The sequence below is a fragment of the Haliaeetus leucocephalus genome, unplaced genomic scaffold, assembly GCF_000737465.1.
Source record: "Haliaeetus leucocephalus isolate CR32 unplaced genomic scaffold, Haliaeetus_leucocephalus-4.0 Scaffold1, whole genome shotgun sequence".
Lineage (NCBI taxonomy): Eukaryota > Metazoa > Chordata > Aves > Accipitriformes > Accipitridae > Haliaeetus > Haliaeetus leucocephalus.
The window spans coordinates 10,923,541-10,941,877 of NW_010972437.1; the positions used below are offsets into that span (position 1 = coordinate 10,923,541).

An 18,337-nucleotide genomic window follows, 5' to 3' on the forward strand; every position below is an offset into this window, starting at 1 on the left:
ACTTGTGTTCTTGTCATGTTTAGTTTTAATTTCAAATAAGATGATACTTTTCAAAGTGAAGCATCTTACTCTGAAGAGTTGCTGCATACTTATACTTTGTTGTGGTTTAACCCCAGCTCGCAATAAAGTACCACGCAGCCACTTGCTCACTCCCCCCCCCAGTGGGATGGGGGAGAGAATTGGGGGAAAAAAAGTAAAAATTGTGGGTTGAGATAAAGACAGTCCAATAGGACAGAAAGAAAGAAAATAATGATAATAATAATAAAATAATTAGAATATACAAAACAAGTGATATACAATGCAATTGCTTACCACTTGCTGACCAATGCCCAGTCGGTTCCTGAGCAGTAATCTTCCCACCCCCCCCGCCCCCCACCAAGGCCAAGTCCCCCCAGTTTATATACTGGGCATGATGTCATATGGTATGGAATATTCCTTTGGCCAGTTTGGCTCAGCTGTCCTGGCTGTGTGTCCCCCCCGGCTTCTTGTGCCCTTCCAGCCTTCTTGCTGGCCGGGCACAAGAAGCTGAAAAATCCTTGACTTAGTCTAAACATTACTTAGCAACAACTGAAAACACCAGTGTGTTATCAACATTATTCTCATACCAAATCCAAAACACAACACTATACTAGCTACTAGAGAGAGAATTAACTCTGTCCCAGCCGAAACCAGGAGAACTTACTTGTCCCCTTAAGTGGAACCAGAGCAATATTTATTTCCTCATTTATTGGTTATCCTCTTCCTAGCAGCTCCCTGCAGGATCAGTGTCTCCAAGTTTTATTGTAGCTCTTTCTTTTTTTCATTTGTGCATCCTTAAAAAAGTGTGCATGCTGACTGGAGTCAAGAGAAAGACAAATTAACTTGCGCTGCTATAGGGAACTAGAAAATGAAGTGTTCCATAACTGACAAACAGCTTGAGATGACTGGACAAGTTCCCTCTTTATTCATTTAAAATGCGCCAGTTGTTTAGCAGAACATCCCTGATAATGCGAGTGAGTTGCAGGGTAAAACCCAGTTGGATGTCATCATATGCGGTACTTAAATGAGAACACTGAGGGATTTTGTGCTTCCAAGGGGAAGAACTGTCATTGTTGTCTTCTGGTTTTTTTGTTACTTTAAAAGTTCCCCAAGAAAGTTTCCTCTTAGGAGGAATAATGGAGTTTATAGTTGTTTACAGTAAGAGTGGTATATGACTGCTCTTTTTTGCTTAGACAGAAGACTTTTATTCTTCTCACAAATATGTTGGTTCACTGTCCACTCACTAATCAGCAAGACTGATGAGGCATTAAAGAAACCATGGTAATGATACCACATGGTATATAATACCACAGCATTTACAGCTTCCAAGGCCTTTGCTCCAGGCCATCTGCTGTGAGGTATGGACAGAAGCAAGTGAAAATAAAATTGAAAAACCCTGCAAGAAGGGAAAGTAAAAAAACCAACCAACCAAAAAAGAGTGTATTTTCACCTTCTTCCCTTTATATAGACATAAGGAAGTTTCCCACTGCCATTTCTTGGCTAGGCATGACTTTATGCCCTAGGAAGTAAGAACACACACACACACACACAAAAAATCACTCTGGACTAGCAAAAGGGCTGGTAGGTGCAACCCTGGGTCCAGTCCTGCCCTTGGTGTAAGGTTGCTGTGGGGGATCGGTGCTGAGAGGAGACCAGTGGAGCAGGATTGCTCCAGGCAAGGTCAGGACAGCATTTCCTGGGGCTTTCCTCTGGGCCTGTTTTCCATTAGGCTTCTGGAGCTGCTCCCTCCATTCTCTGGTGGACACTGCTGGTTATTTTTGGAAATCACCATCCTGAAGGTAGGATCACTCTTTCTTTTGCTCTAAAGCTCCAGTGCCTTTGACATATTTCTTTTAAAGTTTTGGAGGGTCACTGTGATGTGACTGTACCAGGGAGGAAGAAACCCAAGGTATCTGCAGGCATGTTTGATGCAATAAACCTCAGTTCTCTCCAGTGAAATGCTCACAAATTGCAGTGTCATCTCTCTGTATTTAACTCTGGCATCTTCAGGTCCTGGTTTCTTCATTTCTCAGTGGAGCACATGACCCCTGGTATCGCTGTCGTTTTCTGTAACATACATCAGTGCAGGATCTTGGACCCTGTCACTAAGAAATCTTGTCTGGTATAACAGCGAGTATAAAATAAGGGATTTTCTAAATAGTTTTTAAGGATATAATTATGGAAATAGCCTCATGGACAACCAAAGGTCTTCAAAGCCGGAATTCCCAAGAGCGATGTTAAGGTGGTGGCTTTGGCATTAGAAGTTGAGAGAACAGCCCTTGTCCCATTTAGCAGCAAAAATGCCCAAAGTTAAATATGCCACAAAGTTTACTTAAATCCAAACTATTAACATCATGAAACCTCAAGTAGGTATAAACAGCCTGTATCACAGCTGGTGTAGCCGAGCCCCCGCTGGCTGCGCGTAGCGACAGGGAGGCGGGTGAAGAAACACCTTTAGACTCCCGCAGCATGTGGGGATGCTTCGAGGCATTGCCGATGAGAGCTGGGGAGCATCGGCTCGCAATTCATCCCCCATGAGGGACCATGCCGGGATGTGCTGGCTCTGCTGGGACGTGGCCCACAGACCAACTGGAAGCATTGGGCTCTACCGAAATGCCCATGACTAATCTCACCTCCCCCAAGGGGCCCATGCTGTAGTCTCCCCCTTACTCTGGAGCAGCTGTAATTTTTCAGGCCAAGCAGGAGGGTTTTAGGAGGCCCCTGCTGCTTTCCTCTGTGCTGTTCTCCTAGGTCACTGCCGCGGCGCAGCCTCGCAGGGGAGCCAGCCAGCTTTGCTGAATGGTCTAGAAATTGGACTGTAAGGTATTTCTGCTCTGTTAGCAGCAACTTTTCAGACAGCCATGCTTCAAGATACACAAAGCCAAGGTTTTCTGTTGTGCATAGGTAATACCCTCAGAGCCATAAGCCGTATATACAGCTATAAATTGAATGATTCTGTTCTCTACTGAGTACCTGGCTTTTTGCTATTGGGAGAGGAAGGAAGAAATAAAACACATGCAGAGTGGGATATAGACAGGTGATTACAAGTTCAGTTATATTCTTGTGTGGAACTTTTGCTAATGAGGGAGACCTGGTGGTACCAAGCTGTTCCAAGCCATAATATCATACTACTGCCTCTGCTCTCAATCTCAGCCTGCACATTTGGGGGCTTATCCTGATTGCCAGTTCCCAAGCATGTCATGGGAACTTGCATAGCCAAGGCACCAGAAGCCCAGTTTCTTTCATTTGTTTAGCTGTGGGGGCAACAGCGTGTCCGCATACCCTTTTGAGGTAGAGGTGTTGCTTTATGTCCTGTGAGTGCAGTCTCCTGATAACTGATTCAGTTGCAGCAGTTGATGAAACCAGGTTTTGATGATTAGCAATATAGGGCATTTTATTTCTAGATCAGCAGTTTATCTCTAAGCCAGGTGAGCTGTGATTAAACATTGCTTTCTATCAGGTTTAGCGTAGTCTAAGTGCAATGAGTTGGTAATCCCAGCTCTGCAAGAGAAAAGTTCCTGCTCAAAATGGCATTGAATGACTTCCACGCTGAAAGCCATCATGAAATAGTCAGATTGTGAACAAGGAATGAAACAGTTCCCTGATGGTTAACAAGTGATCCTTTCAGACCAGGGCCAATACTGGGTATAGTGGTGTGAGCAGTCTTGCTTGGATGTGTCCCATGTAGCTACCCCTTACGTGTAAGTGAGATGTAGGATTTCCCAACAGGGCTGAATTTTTCACTGCCTAAGGAAACAGAGACTTTTAGTCTCCCAGGCTGTTCATCTGGGTGCTTTTCATGGACCCTGCAATTCCCTGTTACTTTTTTAACTGCTGCTGTCCTAATTCATAGTAATTGCATAGATAATTAAATGACAATGTGGCATGCAGTGGGTATACATATTCATATACTGAGCCTCCCTTTCTGCTGTTTATTCTTGGGAGAATGTTGTTTTCAATAAATATTAATGAAAGAAAAACACATGATCTGATCTTGCTCACCTTACTCAGGCATAGTTCCAAGTAGTATGGGATTGCTGGCAGTTGTACCGAAGCAAGGAATAAAAGATTTTATCCATTATACAGCAGAGAATCTGCTTCTATTTTATAATCACCCAGCAAGCATGCACAGACTCCAATCTGTGGCTATATTTGGCATTCAGATATTCCTGATGTGGAATATACCACCCATGGGAAGAATGCAAGAAATGGACTAAAGTTCCCACTGATTGGGACTCACTTTTTTTTTTTAAAGGGAAAATAAAAGGACATGAGCTTTGGATAGGATGTCCCCACTATAAAATGGTGCACAGCTCTTTTGTCTCCAGTGAAATCATGCCAATATGTACTCCTGTATTATCCTGCTTGTAGCTAGCTCCCTTTCTATTTTCTACCTAATCACAAGTTTTCAGCCCTTCCAGTATGAAAATTCAGAATTTAAAGGGGAAATAAACTAAGCAGAAGTAACAGCTTGAAACTATATGGCCTGTGTCAGATGAAGAAATTGCTCTTACCAATGAATGTTGTTTTTGTGGCTTTAAAATGTGTGGATGTTGTGGTAGGTCATGATTTCTAAGGTGTAGATTTGTTTAGTTTTGTTCGTATATACATATATGTGTATGTAAATGTACACGAGTGCTGATGGGAAGTTTGAATGTAAAGTATTATTCAGATTTAAGTGTGATCTTTTAAAAACAGTTGGTGTTTTCTGGTGAAATAACCAAGTATATAAAAATTCTTCATCAACTTATTCATGCCTGAAACTTTAAGACTCATGCTAATAGCTAAAGACAAATTGCTCAATAATAAATATCTTTTAATATCGCCATCATAGCAATGCTCATGTATTGAAAAATGTACTTGAAGACTAGACGTGCCATTGGCAAAGTATAACAAACACTGGTCTAGAAAAACAGCCAGGCAGTTTTTACTGGGCAAAAAGTGTTGAAAAACTCTTTGGAAAGATAGCATACACTGTTTCTTATGTTGGTGGACCTATTGAGTAATCCCATATTCTTTGATCAGGTCAAAGAGAAACTGTGTCTCAAGTTGTTGTATAAAAAAGCTACAAACTAAGAAACCAGGTTTTATGTGAAATTAAGTATTGTAAGAAAAGACCAGCACCGTTCCTTTTAATAAAACTTCCTTTTTGCTTCCTGAGAACATATTAAGGTTATTAGAAATATCTATAATGATGCGAAGAGACTTCCACAAAGATAGAGTTCTCCTTTTAGAAATATATCCTATGATATATATCATAATACACATGCAGTGCAGAACTTTTCTTCAGGAGTTTGTTAATGTCTATATTATTGGGGCAGGGAGGACAAGTAACTTTCTGAGAGCAAGGTTTGTCAGTTCAGCAGTTTTCACTCAAGAAATATGTAGGTGTTTCTAGGCATATTACATTTTCTTAGTAATGGCTTTTATTTAGGTGGCTGTCCTCTGAAAGGGTAACCTGTGGCTAAAAACAAGGGTGATAGCTGAAAATGTAACGTCTCATACACACGTAGCTGTGTAAAGGGTTTTGTCCCAGAGTTTGTTGGTTTGGGGTTTTTTTTCCTGGTTTCAGATAGGACTGGAGCAGTGTGAAAACTCTTCGTCTTCAACACACATGTGACTACAGAGGGGGAATTTGCCAGAAGATTTTTGACCATCAGATATTGTTCACATCCTAGATGTAGGACAAGATAGATTCTCTGTTTTATCTGGTATGATTCTCCCACCTCCAAGGAACGTGTTAATATTTCATCATTCTGAAGAAACATAGTGGGCAACATTAAATATTTACATCTCTCTACGAAGTCACACGGATGCCACCAGGATACCTAGCTCTACATCACACATGCTCTAATTCACCCCAAACACCCACTGTTTACTAATCTTCAGCCCCCGTCTGTGCCGATAATGAGCAAGAGGAAATGGAAACAGCAGGGATTATATGCTACTGAGAAGTCCCAGTTTCCATGCCTGGTTGTAATTCTTTCAACAAACTCTTGCCGACTGTGCTCCTGCTTTGAAGTTTGAACACCTCTGTATTAGTGCCTGGCTCTGGTGATTTGACAGATTTGGGGGTTGGGGGGAGAGGTTGTAGTTGCGTATTAGCAGCTCCGCACGATGGCTTACTCTTGCACTCGCATGTGTTGTTCCTGCTCGAGGTCAGGAGTACAGATTGTTTTGCCCAATCACTGAGATCTTAATTGCTCATATTTGCTGGTGACAGGTACCAGATAGAAAACAGTCCCCACCATACCCACTATTCTGTGTGTGTGCGTATACTCTTAGCCATATTGGTGAAGGGGGTGAGTTTCCATATAATGAATAAATACGGCCCATTTTTATAAGGCAGGTCTTATGAGTGGGTTTTGAATGCTGGGATTCAGCATGCTCCATTAGCCTGGATCACCATGTCCAGTATACTCAAAGGTGTGGGTGTAGGGTAGGGCACGTTTCTAATCTAAACCAAAAAAACCTCAGAGCCCATGATTGTCTTTTCATCCCCATAGCACAAGACAGCAAATTATTGTGTAAATAGCTTTGCAGCTGTGTCTATTAACATCCCTGTGTAGCTTATCTATCAGGCCACTGTGCAACTTGTTATTGCTGCCGGGGTGGTCCTTTATCCATAAATCAAATGCTGTTTGATCTCATGGCAAATGAGGGGAAGTCAACTGACAGTCTTAAAAACAACTTGTGCCATCTGCAGGGTTACTAGCACATGCCTTCATTACGTACCCAGGTGTACATAAGGAAGAGCTTCAGGTATGCTTTCCCCTCAGAAGAAGACAAAGAGATGGTTTTGTCTTCTGTATATACAAGGTGAGATACAGCATTAGTTACAAGCAGTTGGCTTATCACGTAAGATTACTGCCAAAAATCCTGTTGAGGCTTTGGTCCTCTGGAAGGTGTCAGTCAACAGACTCCTCATCTGTGACAAGGATGGAGAAAGAAGTGGTTTGTTTACAGAGGACAGAATTTATCAGGCTTCAGATGTTTCCCTTCATGTCTTAATGCTCCGTGGTCAGAGCTGACATCCTCTGGCGTCCGTGGTGGCTCAGCAAACCTCGCTGCGTGAGAGCTCTCTGGACACGGCAAGTCCCCCCGGTGTCACGCAGCTGCCTTTGCTGTCCCCGCAGTGCCTTCTCCGTCGCCCCGCCGGCGGGCATGCCGAGGTGCTGCTGCACTCTGAACTTGGCTGAAGCAACACCCTGGGAGGCCGTTTTCCTTGGGCATAGCTTAAAAGCATCTGGGAGACTGCTGCGAGTTACCTGCTGGGCGAACAAATTCCTCCCGTCTTGAACAACCCCGGGTATCAGGGGGGATATAAAGCGCATTTCCCCCACCGGCGACTCCCAGCACCGCTCCGGCACGGCCCAATATACGCGGCTAGATCCTCGCACGGCGGTTGACACATTAAAAGTGGCTTTGTAAACGTAGCCGCTTCTTAAAATGGAGAGAAATAACCCATCTCTTGTGAGGGATTCGGGCTGCCTGAAAGCCGCTGGGCGAGCAGCTGGGGGAGGACAAAGAGGCAGTGTGCTGAGAGCAAACATGGCCGCTTCCTGAACTCTTCAACTTCCCCTCGGCGCCTCTGAAGCTCGGTGTCCGGCGTATCGTGTCTCTGCACGCTTACCGAGGGGAAAACGCTTAAGCCGCATGCATCTCGTGGTGCTCTCAAGTGTCCTCCAGTGTAAATAATACCTTGGCCATTTGGCCCAAAACTTTAAATGGGGGCAGAGCAGGTGCATCTGCGGACATGTGTTCGCACATGAGCTCCTGCTACAACTGCGGGAGCTCAGGCGTGCGTGCACAAGTAGGCGTGCGTGCACCCAAAAAGAGTCTGATGCAAAAGCATCCATTTTGTGGACTAGTCTTTTTTTCAGTCGCGCATGTATTTCCTTTTGTGTGGGTATCCTCTGTATGTTTACACATAAAATGCTTACATCTCTTATTAGATGGGTGTGATTCGTTCAATACTCGGCTGCTGCTCTGTGAAATCCTGTTGTTTGTCGCTGCTTCTTTGCCAAAGGTCACTACTTCCACATCTCTGTGGGTAGGAGGCATCCTCAAAACCATTGCCACTTGATTTCCAGCAGGATCAGTCAGATTACTTTAAGCCACCGATAAAAATTATTGGAGCTAATTTGGCTCATTTGATAGCAGTAAACTGATGAGCAGTGGTATGAAGCCCTGAGGCAGCAGATGGGGAGGTAATCCCTGGCTGGTGGTCACCGGGAGGCTGCTCACGGCACTGATGTCTTCATCTGGCACAGCTTAATTTAAAAGATGACATTTTTAGTGGAAACCTCTTAATTTACGTACAAATTACATAGAATGCATCAACCAATGGGCAAACAAGAAGCTCCCATTGGTTTGCTCTGGGCCTCTCACCGTAAACTGTGGTTTTGCGCTACAGCCTGGGTAACAACAGAGCCAGCTTCAGGCTAGCAGCTGTCCCCTGCTGCCTGAGAGCGAGAAAAAGAAAAAAACTAATCAACTTTTGAATACTAGATCAGTTCCTTGATACGGTCCATGGCACAGGCTGTGGAACCACTGTGCCAACGCACCTGAGACAGCCGTGGGAGAAATGAATGGCAGTGGGAGGACAGCCATAAATGAGCGTTGCTGCTGAAAGCTTTGCATCCCAAATGTGCAGCACCACTGTCTGTTTGTTCACTCTTCCTGCCTTCAGGTACTTCACGCCCACGCTTAGGTGCAGCTAAATCCAATCAGTGCCCCAGCCCAGCTGTTTGCAGTCAGTCTCCAGGGAACCCCTCTGGCTGTGTGACCCATCCGCCTTCACCCAGGCCTCGCCAGGTCAGCGCCCCAGGCATTGGCTGTTATTTCAGCTCTCACTAAATAAAGGGACATTTAATTGATCTCTGCCCCCTCCCTTAGCCTAATTGGAGGGTGTTTAACGTGCTGCACAAGGAGCATCTTCCAGCAGAGCAGTATCTCCTTGCTGACCTTGGTAAGACCATTCTGCCTCTCCCCTGGCATGGTAGTCTTCAGGCTATCTCCAGGCTGTGTCAGCATTTCTGGTGTTGGTACCATTTAAGATTAGATTGCCTTTCCAAAATTCACGTGTCTTTAAAAAAAAATTCTGCTAAAGCACCACCTATTGACTAATCCTGTAAACATACTCTTCTAATCCAGGACTTTACTGTCCTTCCTTTTGTGACATTACGTTCTGGCCTGTTTGTCCCATCCCTAGATGATGATATGTGGATGCACACTGCTACAACTGAGAAGAGAACCTCTACTCTTCTGAAGTTGTAAACTATTTTTCACAGGACTTAGACTCCTGTGAAAGCTGTTTGCCACATTCAAATGAAAAATATTTCTGAAAGTTGCTGATAACTGCATCTATTCAAATACATCGATTCATTACCACTCTGAAAATGTGATAAACAAATATCCTTGAACTGAAATTCCCACGCCTGCAGCGTAATTACGTTCTCCACTATTGTATTCGTTTCCCCTTTAAAAGAAGAGGGGGGAGCACTGAGCATACTGTAACAGAATCACATTCAGCATTTGGTATTAATACAAAGAAATAGTACAAAAAGGTCCATTGAATCATGGAGTGACTCAGAAGGCAATAGAGGAGGGTTCTTTGGCTATGCAGAAATGTCAGTGGTTCAACATGAGAGCAGAAAGCTCTTAAACATGCTGTAAGGGACAGTTAGTTTCTTCATCTGGTTTTTAAAAGTAAGCGAAGCGAGTCTAGCAAGGTGCGGTGAGGAAGTGTTGGTGTCACATGCCACTCTACAGGAAACGAGACTGAAGCTGCTGGGGAAGTTCAGAGCTGGGTGACCTCCAACGGATTAAAATACCACAGGTTAGTTCTCTTAAAATGTCTCTGTAGCTGTCCTACAGGGGTTCTGCATACCTATTTTCACAGATTTCTGGTGAGGGTGGAAAAGAAGTGGTCCGTATGGCACTTGTGTTAGCAGGTAGTGAGCGACGTGGGCTTTCAGAGCAGGACCATATGGGGCAAAAATAGGAGGCTCATCTGTGAGTTCGCTTGGTTTGTGAGAAGCTTGGAGCCTGCCTTGCTGTACAACAGCAGTGTGGACCTGAGTCGCGTTAGAAGTGTAAATGAAATCTTCTCCATCTTGTTAAGACTTTCATATAATGAGCAAAAGGTCTGGATTTTTAATAGAAGTGTTCAGTGTTAATAAATACCAGAAAGTGGTTTTCCAAGCACAGGTTAAAGCTATTGACTACAGTGAGAACTTTACTTTGTTTGTTTTGGCTGTACCAAGTATATAGCTGTTCTGTTTGATTTTACTGGTGTAGTCTCTTGTTACAATTTTCTCTCATTCCTGGTGATTTCTGTTGAGGAATTCCATCCCAGCTTTTCTGTGCTGGAGGGTTTTGGCTTGGGAACGTACCGTATCAGGAATGAAATGGCACTGGTTTGGTGCTGAAAAACTTGGGAGCTCTCAAGGGGAGGCTGTTTAATGGGACGTGCATTTTGTATTCCTGTGCAAAAATACATTCATTACTTTTAAATATTACTAGGCAATTGTGATTAATTAAAAGTATTGAATGCAAAGTTGGAGTGAAAGTTACAAAGAAAATAATGATAAAATGTAGAATATAGTAGTAGTTCTGCACAGAATCTGAACTAAAACTAAATCCCAGCGTGGGGCGCACGTGGTGCTGGGAGAGCGTGGGGGGAAGAGGAGGTGACGCTCTGCAGCCTGCTCAGGTAGTGGCGGCTGAAGGCAAAGGTGCTTGCTCTGTGCAGAGACTCCCTTGCTCGCTAGGCAAGGTCACAGCTCGTGAGGCGGAGGGGCTTGGACAGTGGTAATGGCAGTGATCTAGCACAAAATGCAGCTGTTGGGGGTGCTGCACCAATGGCGTGCCAGACATTAAAAATCAGAGGTTTGAGTGTCAGGCAAATATTCCTAAAACTGTCCATACTTCTTCTCAAATCTTTTTAAAAAATATTTCTCTGATTCTGTAGAAAAACAGACTGAGTTGCACTGCTCTTTACCCTCTTCATACCGCCTGGTGCCTTCATCCTGATCTCAGCGTAAAAACATCTACATGAAATGACCGCAGGGGCTCAGGCAGGACCAGCCTGCACGAGTGGGGAAGTCCTCACCTCCTGCTGCCCGGGAGGTGGATGCAGGGTCTGGCTCTGCTGCAGGGTGCTGAGGGTCTCAGCAATTTGGGAATAGCAGGGCCCTGTTTCTGAGCAGTTAACAGCTCTGTGGCTCTCACACTCTGCAGCCTTGCAGAGCTTGCTCTCGCGTTTCGAGCTTTGGAGTTTTACATGCAGAAGTCTCTGGCCTTAGCTGGCCTCCTCTGCTTCTGTAAAACTGGCAAGTTTTGCAAAGAGAGCCAAAGTCCTGCCCAAAATCAGCCTTTCTGCTTTATTGGGGTTTATAGCCTTCACCAGAGCACTGTGAAACTGTTTAAGTAAGAACATGATTTAAAAGCAATTTAGTAAAATCCCGCTGCAGACATTTTCAATTCAGCCTAATCCTGCCTTATAGCAGCTCATCTCAAATAGATCAGGAGTTGTTTTAAGCTAAATATAATGGCTCGTAAATAATATATTTGAGCCTCCATGCAGTGGTTTGTGCCAGGTATTTGAAATTGAATTAAAAAATAAACTGACACACTTTCCTAAATAAATAAAGCCTAACGCTTTTACTCTGCTACCAGGAGTGAGCACAGGCAACCAGGACTGAAAGAGGAGGGAAAGAGCGGGAGAGGGTGTAGGAGGGCGGGAATTTCTGAACGGGCCCATTCGACCAGCTTGCGTTATGAAAACCAGGGAAAGAATGTTTCTTTCCCTAACAAACTAAAAAGGAAATCTGCAAAAAGAGGAAAGGGAATAAAGAGTACAGACTAAACAAAAGGAAATAAATATGGATTGGAATGAAAGAGAAGGAAACCAAAAAAAGAAAATAGTAAAAAATGGAACCAGATGGGGACAAATTCTGTGCTCAGGAAAAAACCCTCCTCTTTTACTGAACTTCAGAAGGAAGGGAGACTGTGTGTATGTGTTTGCACATATCCATAGCATCTATGGAACAAAAATTAATTTTTCTGTATGATTTTTTTTGATTATTTATTTTGGTTTCTTTCCCTTGGGCAGTCTTTGTATAAAAGTGTCTAAGTTTGAGAGCGCTTCAAAGTTAGATGAAAGCAACTTTTAAGCATCCTTAATTCTGCAAACAAACAGAATAAACCACTCAGAATGCCACTTTAATCGCTGGCCAGTTTGCTCCCCAAAACCTACTCAGCTGCATTGCTCTGTTGACTTTGTGTCCACTGTGCACTTGGATTCATAGCACAGGGTTGTCCTACTCTCTGCAAGGGAAAAAATAGGAGTTAAGATGTGCAACACCAACTAATGCAAACCTGAAGTGCATGGGGCCAGCTTCAGAGAGTTTATAGGAGGATCCCCTTGTGGGTTTCATTTCACCACATAGTATATGCAAAGGTTTCATACCAGGGAGCGATTGGAATCCCGAGACTTTGATCTCTAAATAGAAGTAAATCCTTAAAATGTTGAATGGTTACTGTTCTTATATTTTATTTCAAATTGACTGGATTGTTAAAGACATTTTGTTGTTTTAATATTAAATACATCAAGTGGACAAGGGTATCTTTTGCTGGGACATTATTTGCAGCACATCTCTGTCATGTCTTGCTGGCCATTCCCTTCCCCTTCCACCCCCACCCCCCCACTTGAATGCAAGTTCTGCAAATCATTTCTGTAATTAGCTGTTAAAACCATCTAGAGGTTGAAGGAGGTTGGTTTTACTTTTGTTTAGTTGATTTGTTTCAGCTTTTGCATGCATTTTTCTGTAGCCTAAACTATAGAAACCTCCTTACTACAAAGCTGGTCGGTGAACCATGGCTCTTTTAAGAGGAGCAACTGTAGCAGTGGATAACTCTGTTCAGTCTTACTGCCACATCCATCCACACAGGTTTTTAGGTTTTTCTGCTTTCATTTCACCATTTATATTGGCTTTTACTATGCTATGCTGAAGTTGGGGGAATTATCTTAAATTTGTTTGAGAACAAATTGGGCCCTTTTGCGTCAGGGACTGATATGGAGAGCACAGTCAGTGTGTTTTCCTGTTCTGATTCCTCTTTAGAGGGAGGCAGGCTTCTCTTTACACGCTGCCAGTTTCTCACGCAGAATTTCTACTTACGCAAGGAAATGCATAATAGATACATACCCAGGCTCTGTGGTCCACAACGTTTCGGTTTTGCAATTAATAGTTCTTTTTTTTTTTCCTTCCTTGCAGGAATGTGCAACCTGGGAAATGTTATTGCAATCTAATTAACTTCAGCAAGTGTATTCTGGACTGAACTTGCCAGGCCTCCTTTTCTGTGCAAGCATCTCTCCTGCTGGTGACGAGGTACAGAGCCCATGGGGTTTGCACTGGGAGAGGGATGGGAGTGGGGAAGAGTCACTGTGTGAGCAGCAGCACAGGGAAACGCGTCTCTGGTGTGTGTCATCCCTGGCCTGTAACAGTTAGAAGGCATAGAGCCATCTCTTGTCTCGATTTGCAGTGTGACAATATAGGAGTTATTCTTCTCCGGAGCAGGATTAATGGCAATGCCAGTTTACTGACATGCTCTGATGTGGCACACCTTTCCTAATGTCAGATTTAGGTGCCTTAGGTTACATTTCTGCCAAATCCACAAGCTTTTAACACATGCAGTATTTTGGGTTTTTTTCATTCCAGTAGGACAGGGCTAACACTAGAGGGATTTAAGACTTCACAAGTAAGTCAGGAGACCTAAGATAGGATTTGACCAGGTACTGCGAATTCATAGTTGTCCTGACTCAAAGCAAATGATGTTGCACTTGAAAACTGCATGGTGAAGGCTGCAATGTTCAGAGTTTGGTGCTAATGAACAGAAACAGTATTAAAAGGTCCACTGAGACACATAGTGAATCAGAAAGAAAGAAATAACAGCGAGTTTACTTTTTAATTTTCTTTTCATTGCAGCAGAGGCTCAAGCAGAAAGCATGTGCTTCAGATAGGCTGCAACGTGCTGACCTAGAGCTGGTGCAGTCCAGCAGATCAAATATTATTTCATGTCTCAAATGCACTGTGTTGTAAGCCCTGACTGTGGCTTCTTTGTGAGTAGTGGGCCAGGTATGATGCCGGGGGGGTGCCAGAGGTGCTTGGGATTTTGGTTCTCTGTAGACATAAGCAATTCTGGGCTTCTTCTTGTTAGGGTCTATTGCTGGTTCATGTGGGTTGATGCTTTGGTGTAGTTTCAGCAGTGTGCTTGCTTTGGAAACCACAGTCTGGAGAAATCTGGGTGCCAGACTTGGGACATGTGAGAGGGAAGAGTTAGCCTTAGGAGCAGACAAGTGTCTCGCTTCATTTGTGGCTCTACGATTCATAAGCCTGATGAACTGCTGCCAGGATGAGGACTGGTGCAAACCTAATATTTGGAGAGTTATTCCACATTAGAGGACCAAAAAAGATGGCACTGCTGTGTGATCAGTAGCCAAACACACCTGTTTGAACGCTGCGGGTTAGAAAGGATGGCCTGTTTGAAGGAGGGAGACATGCATATAGGGAAAATATGAGTATTTTTAAATTGGCATTTATATTTTATTTCAAATTAGTAAATTGGATGCTCAAAAGAACATACAATGCAATACTGAGACAAAGATGGTGAATTGTGTCACTCTCACCGATTTCAAATACGATATGGGATTATGGAACATCCTGGGAACAGCAGTAATGACGAGAGGCAGAAGAAATACAGCCCATGAAGGAAGACTGGAGAAAATACAATTGCTTAGCCTAAAGAAGAGAAGATCAAACAGGCATGTAAACAGTTTTCAAATAGCCATGAAGAGGAAAGGAATAAATTATTCTGCACATCAGTTATACATAGAATGAGAAATAGCAAATAAGGTTTAGATTAGGTACTGGGGAAAGCTTCATTAGCTGTAAGGCTAATGAAGTAGATGACTGAGGGATACTGCAGAATTTCCATCACTGGAGATTTTTAGGGAGAGAAGAGATAAATACCTGCCAGGAATGATATAATCGATAGTGACTCAGGGGAAGGGTAGATGCCCTCTTCCAGCCCTGCTGTCTGTTGTTCTGTACTTGAGTCTCCTTGTTGACAGTGACTAAATTTTTCTGGTTATTGATGAAAGCTGAGTAGTTATTTTACAGGCAATAAACACTTCCATATGTATGGTACAGTGTATCCCATACTGCGCTTTTCAGGGAAGGAAGGTGACATGCTGTTTCTGAGTTTCCTGAGGAAATTTTGCTCTTCTAATTTAGGAGTCAATGGATAAAACGAGTGCTTTATACTGTGCACTGTGGGAAAGTATTGGTTGTTATCACTAGCAGCTGGCAACGTAACTACCAGGTCAGCTCCCGGTGTAAGAGGGAGACCTGAAAAGGCAGGCTGTGCTGCTTTCTCAGGCGAAGAGTTGCGGGAAGGCAGAAAACAGCTCATTTTTATCACGGATCTGAAAATGCTGGTACTAATGGCAAACTGCAAATTCCCACTGGCTGTGCAAAACCAGTTTGGTCTGCATTGAACAGTGTTTCCTAATAGCCAGTTCTGATGGATCAGGGCTCGCCTGAAGCAGCGTCTGGCTGCAGAGTTCAGGCTTTGTTCACACTGCAGCCCTGGTGCTGCTGTACCACTTCTATGCAGAAGTGGAGCTTTTTCTCTGCGTGGTGGTGCCTGGACCAGCACCACATACAACCCAGCCCTCTGCGAGCCAGCCTGCTTATAAGAGCCTTGGCGGGTACAAAAGAAAACGGTGATCCTTGCAATAGCACTTGTTGGGGACTGCCCGTCATCAGGACTGCAGTTTAAGAGAGAAAGTAGACTTCTTGAGAGTAATAACGTCTGTCTTATGACCCGATAAAACCAACACAAAGCTTCCTTTCAGCTGTGGGTTTGATCCAGATACAACAGCTTTCTGAGTTAGGAAGTTTTCTTTTTATCTAGAAGCTTGTGGCCTCAGATTTGAAGTGGTTCTTAGCTCTCCGTTTAATTACCAATTCTGGTTTTGAAAGCAGAGATGTTAGGAGCTGTATTTCAGTCTGCCATATGCTAAACTTAGTCTTCAAATTTACTTAAAATAAACCCAATTTGGTTTTGCCCGTGCAAGCTCGCCAAACCGTTCAGCCAGTTTGATCAGGGTTTCAGCCATATTTACAGGATTCAGCAGATGTGATGCTAACTTTAGCTAGGGTTTAACAACTGTGACAACCACTCTTATTACAAAGAAATTAAAGGGGAGATTGGCTGCCACCCTCCAAAACCTGCTGTTTCAGGGCACCTGCACTGAGCACTCCTGCCTGCAGCGACCAATTTGTTTTCTCCTCTGAGCTTTTGGTAGATTGGTATTAGCAAGGACAAATTTGAGCAGTCCTGTGGAGTAAGAGGACTTGCTGATGAAGGCTCTAAAGAGGAAATACAAGTGTTGAATGATGGTGTGTGGATGCTTCTGGTTTTGTGGGTATTTTTTTTTGTGGCAGTGGTATGCCATACATACTTTTTTTTTTTTTTTTTTAATTAAACAGTACCAAACTACTACTTTTTATGCAAAAAGCTGCATTTGGAATACCAGCAGCAGCTCAGCTAGACCTGCTGTCTTGCATGGAGGCAAATAACCTCCAAAACCAGCTGCTCCCTGGGCTCACAATGAGCTCCTGCACGGCCTGTGGAGCAGGCTGTCTCAGAGCTACCAGCTAACATGAAGGTGCGGTGCTGGCTGGGAACTGCTTCCAAAAACCTGGCAGGAACCCGGAGCCTCTGTCCACCCCGGAGCACCTTGTCTCTCCCCAGGCAATGGCTTGCAGCTACCACTGAGTTCAGGCAAGATGTGGATTTGTCCCTCTTAGCATATTCACCTGCCTAGCACATCCACCCGGGTCTGACCTAGGCAGTCAGCTAGATATGACCTCATGTGTGATGTCACTACAGTCCCCTGAGCCCCCGGTAAACCTGTGCCCTCCAGGGCAGGCACCCACATGACACGTTGCCTTTGACTACACTCGCTGCATGGAAACACTTGGTTGTCCAAGATCATGGAAAATGGTTGGAGATATAAATATTTAAAATAAAACGCAGATAGCTGAATGGAATCGCTTGGGTTTAACTAACAATGACTTGGGCAAATGCTCTCTCTTAATGTGTGTGGACTTGACCAGATTCACAAGTAGAAGGTGGGGGGTGCTGCACGTTTCCTCGGGGTCCAGCCCGGGTTGCTGCAGTAGGCAATGTGGCTGCACTGTTTTCCTTCTCAGGAAGGCAACGCAGGACATGCTGCCTCTGCGCAGGCGAAGATTGGCTAGTTTTTGTGCTAAGCCGCGAAAGACTTGGCCCTGCCTATTTTTTTGGCAGAATCCATTAATAATCATTCTTTCCAGCTTCTCTTCTTCGCTCGCTATGTACTTGCCATGTGCAGCTGTAAAAAGTTGTTTCCAAAGAGAAATAAATTGGAGCAAAGACTTCTGTAATCAGAGACGTGGAGGAAAGCAGAAGGGCGTTTTCACTTTGTTGTCCTTGGTTGCTTTTGGTTTGATTTGTGCCATGCTTTTAAACTAGTCCCCTTTCACAGGACTTTGGGCCCCCTTGCTTGACTGCATCTGTGTCCTCCCAGTCTTAGCTCTAGTAGCTCCGACTCACCCCGTGTCCCTCCCGGGAGCAGGGGGTGATCAAGGCAGTCAGGAGTCAGTAAGAGAGACCTGTGCTGGGTCAGCAGCGCCATGTCAATACACTAGCGAAGCTATGAAAACGTAAGCCTCTAGCAATAGGATTTAGATACCTAAGTTGGAAAATTTCTGTTTGGATATCAAAGTTAACGATCGCAGTTATAGTTTTTCAGGACATTTTTATTGAAAAGCTTTTCTAATTAAAGCCATCGGTTTATCAAAACATATTTTTTTCCCTGAGATCAAAGGTGAATTTGACACAAAATTTAGATTTCAGAAATCAGAAAATTCTATAATTATCTTTTAAAAGAAATTTAAAATACCTAAAGCAAATGTAGGCTCTGCTGAAATTTGCGCGTCTAAGAACAAAACTGGTTGTTTGGTTTTTTTTAATTCCTGATTAAGATAGAAATCTCTTCATGTCTCAAACTTTGACAGGACATAAAATTAGTTTCCCACTTCTATTTTTTTTTTTCACCCAAAAAACCCACACATTATTAAATCCTGTAGTATACCAGCATACACAAATTTTGGTGCCTTTCCAGGTGGAACAGGGAATCTAAATTCCTAGACTGAGTTAGTCTTTCATATAACATTAGAATTGCTTTGAGTTTCAAAGAACTGAT

General features: G+C 43.7%; 1 protein-coding gene across 1 annotated transcript in view; it reads left to right on the forward strand.

Annotated features, from left to right (window-relative positions):
• The first annotated feature begins 9,795 nt into the window (after positions 1 to 9,795).
• WIPF1 (WAS/WASL interacting protein family, member 1) overlaps positions 9,796 to 18,337 on the forward strand; it is a 36,970-nt gene continuing 28,428 nt past the window's right edge. The window contains exons 1-2 of the mRNA XM_010569383.1: positions 9,796 to 9,859; positions 13,299 to 13,412. The gene's annotated coding sequence lies outside the window, so the exon portion shown is untranslated. The remainder of the gene's footprint in view (positions 9,860 to 13,298; positions 13,413 to 18,337) is intronic.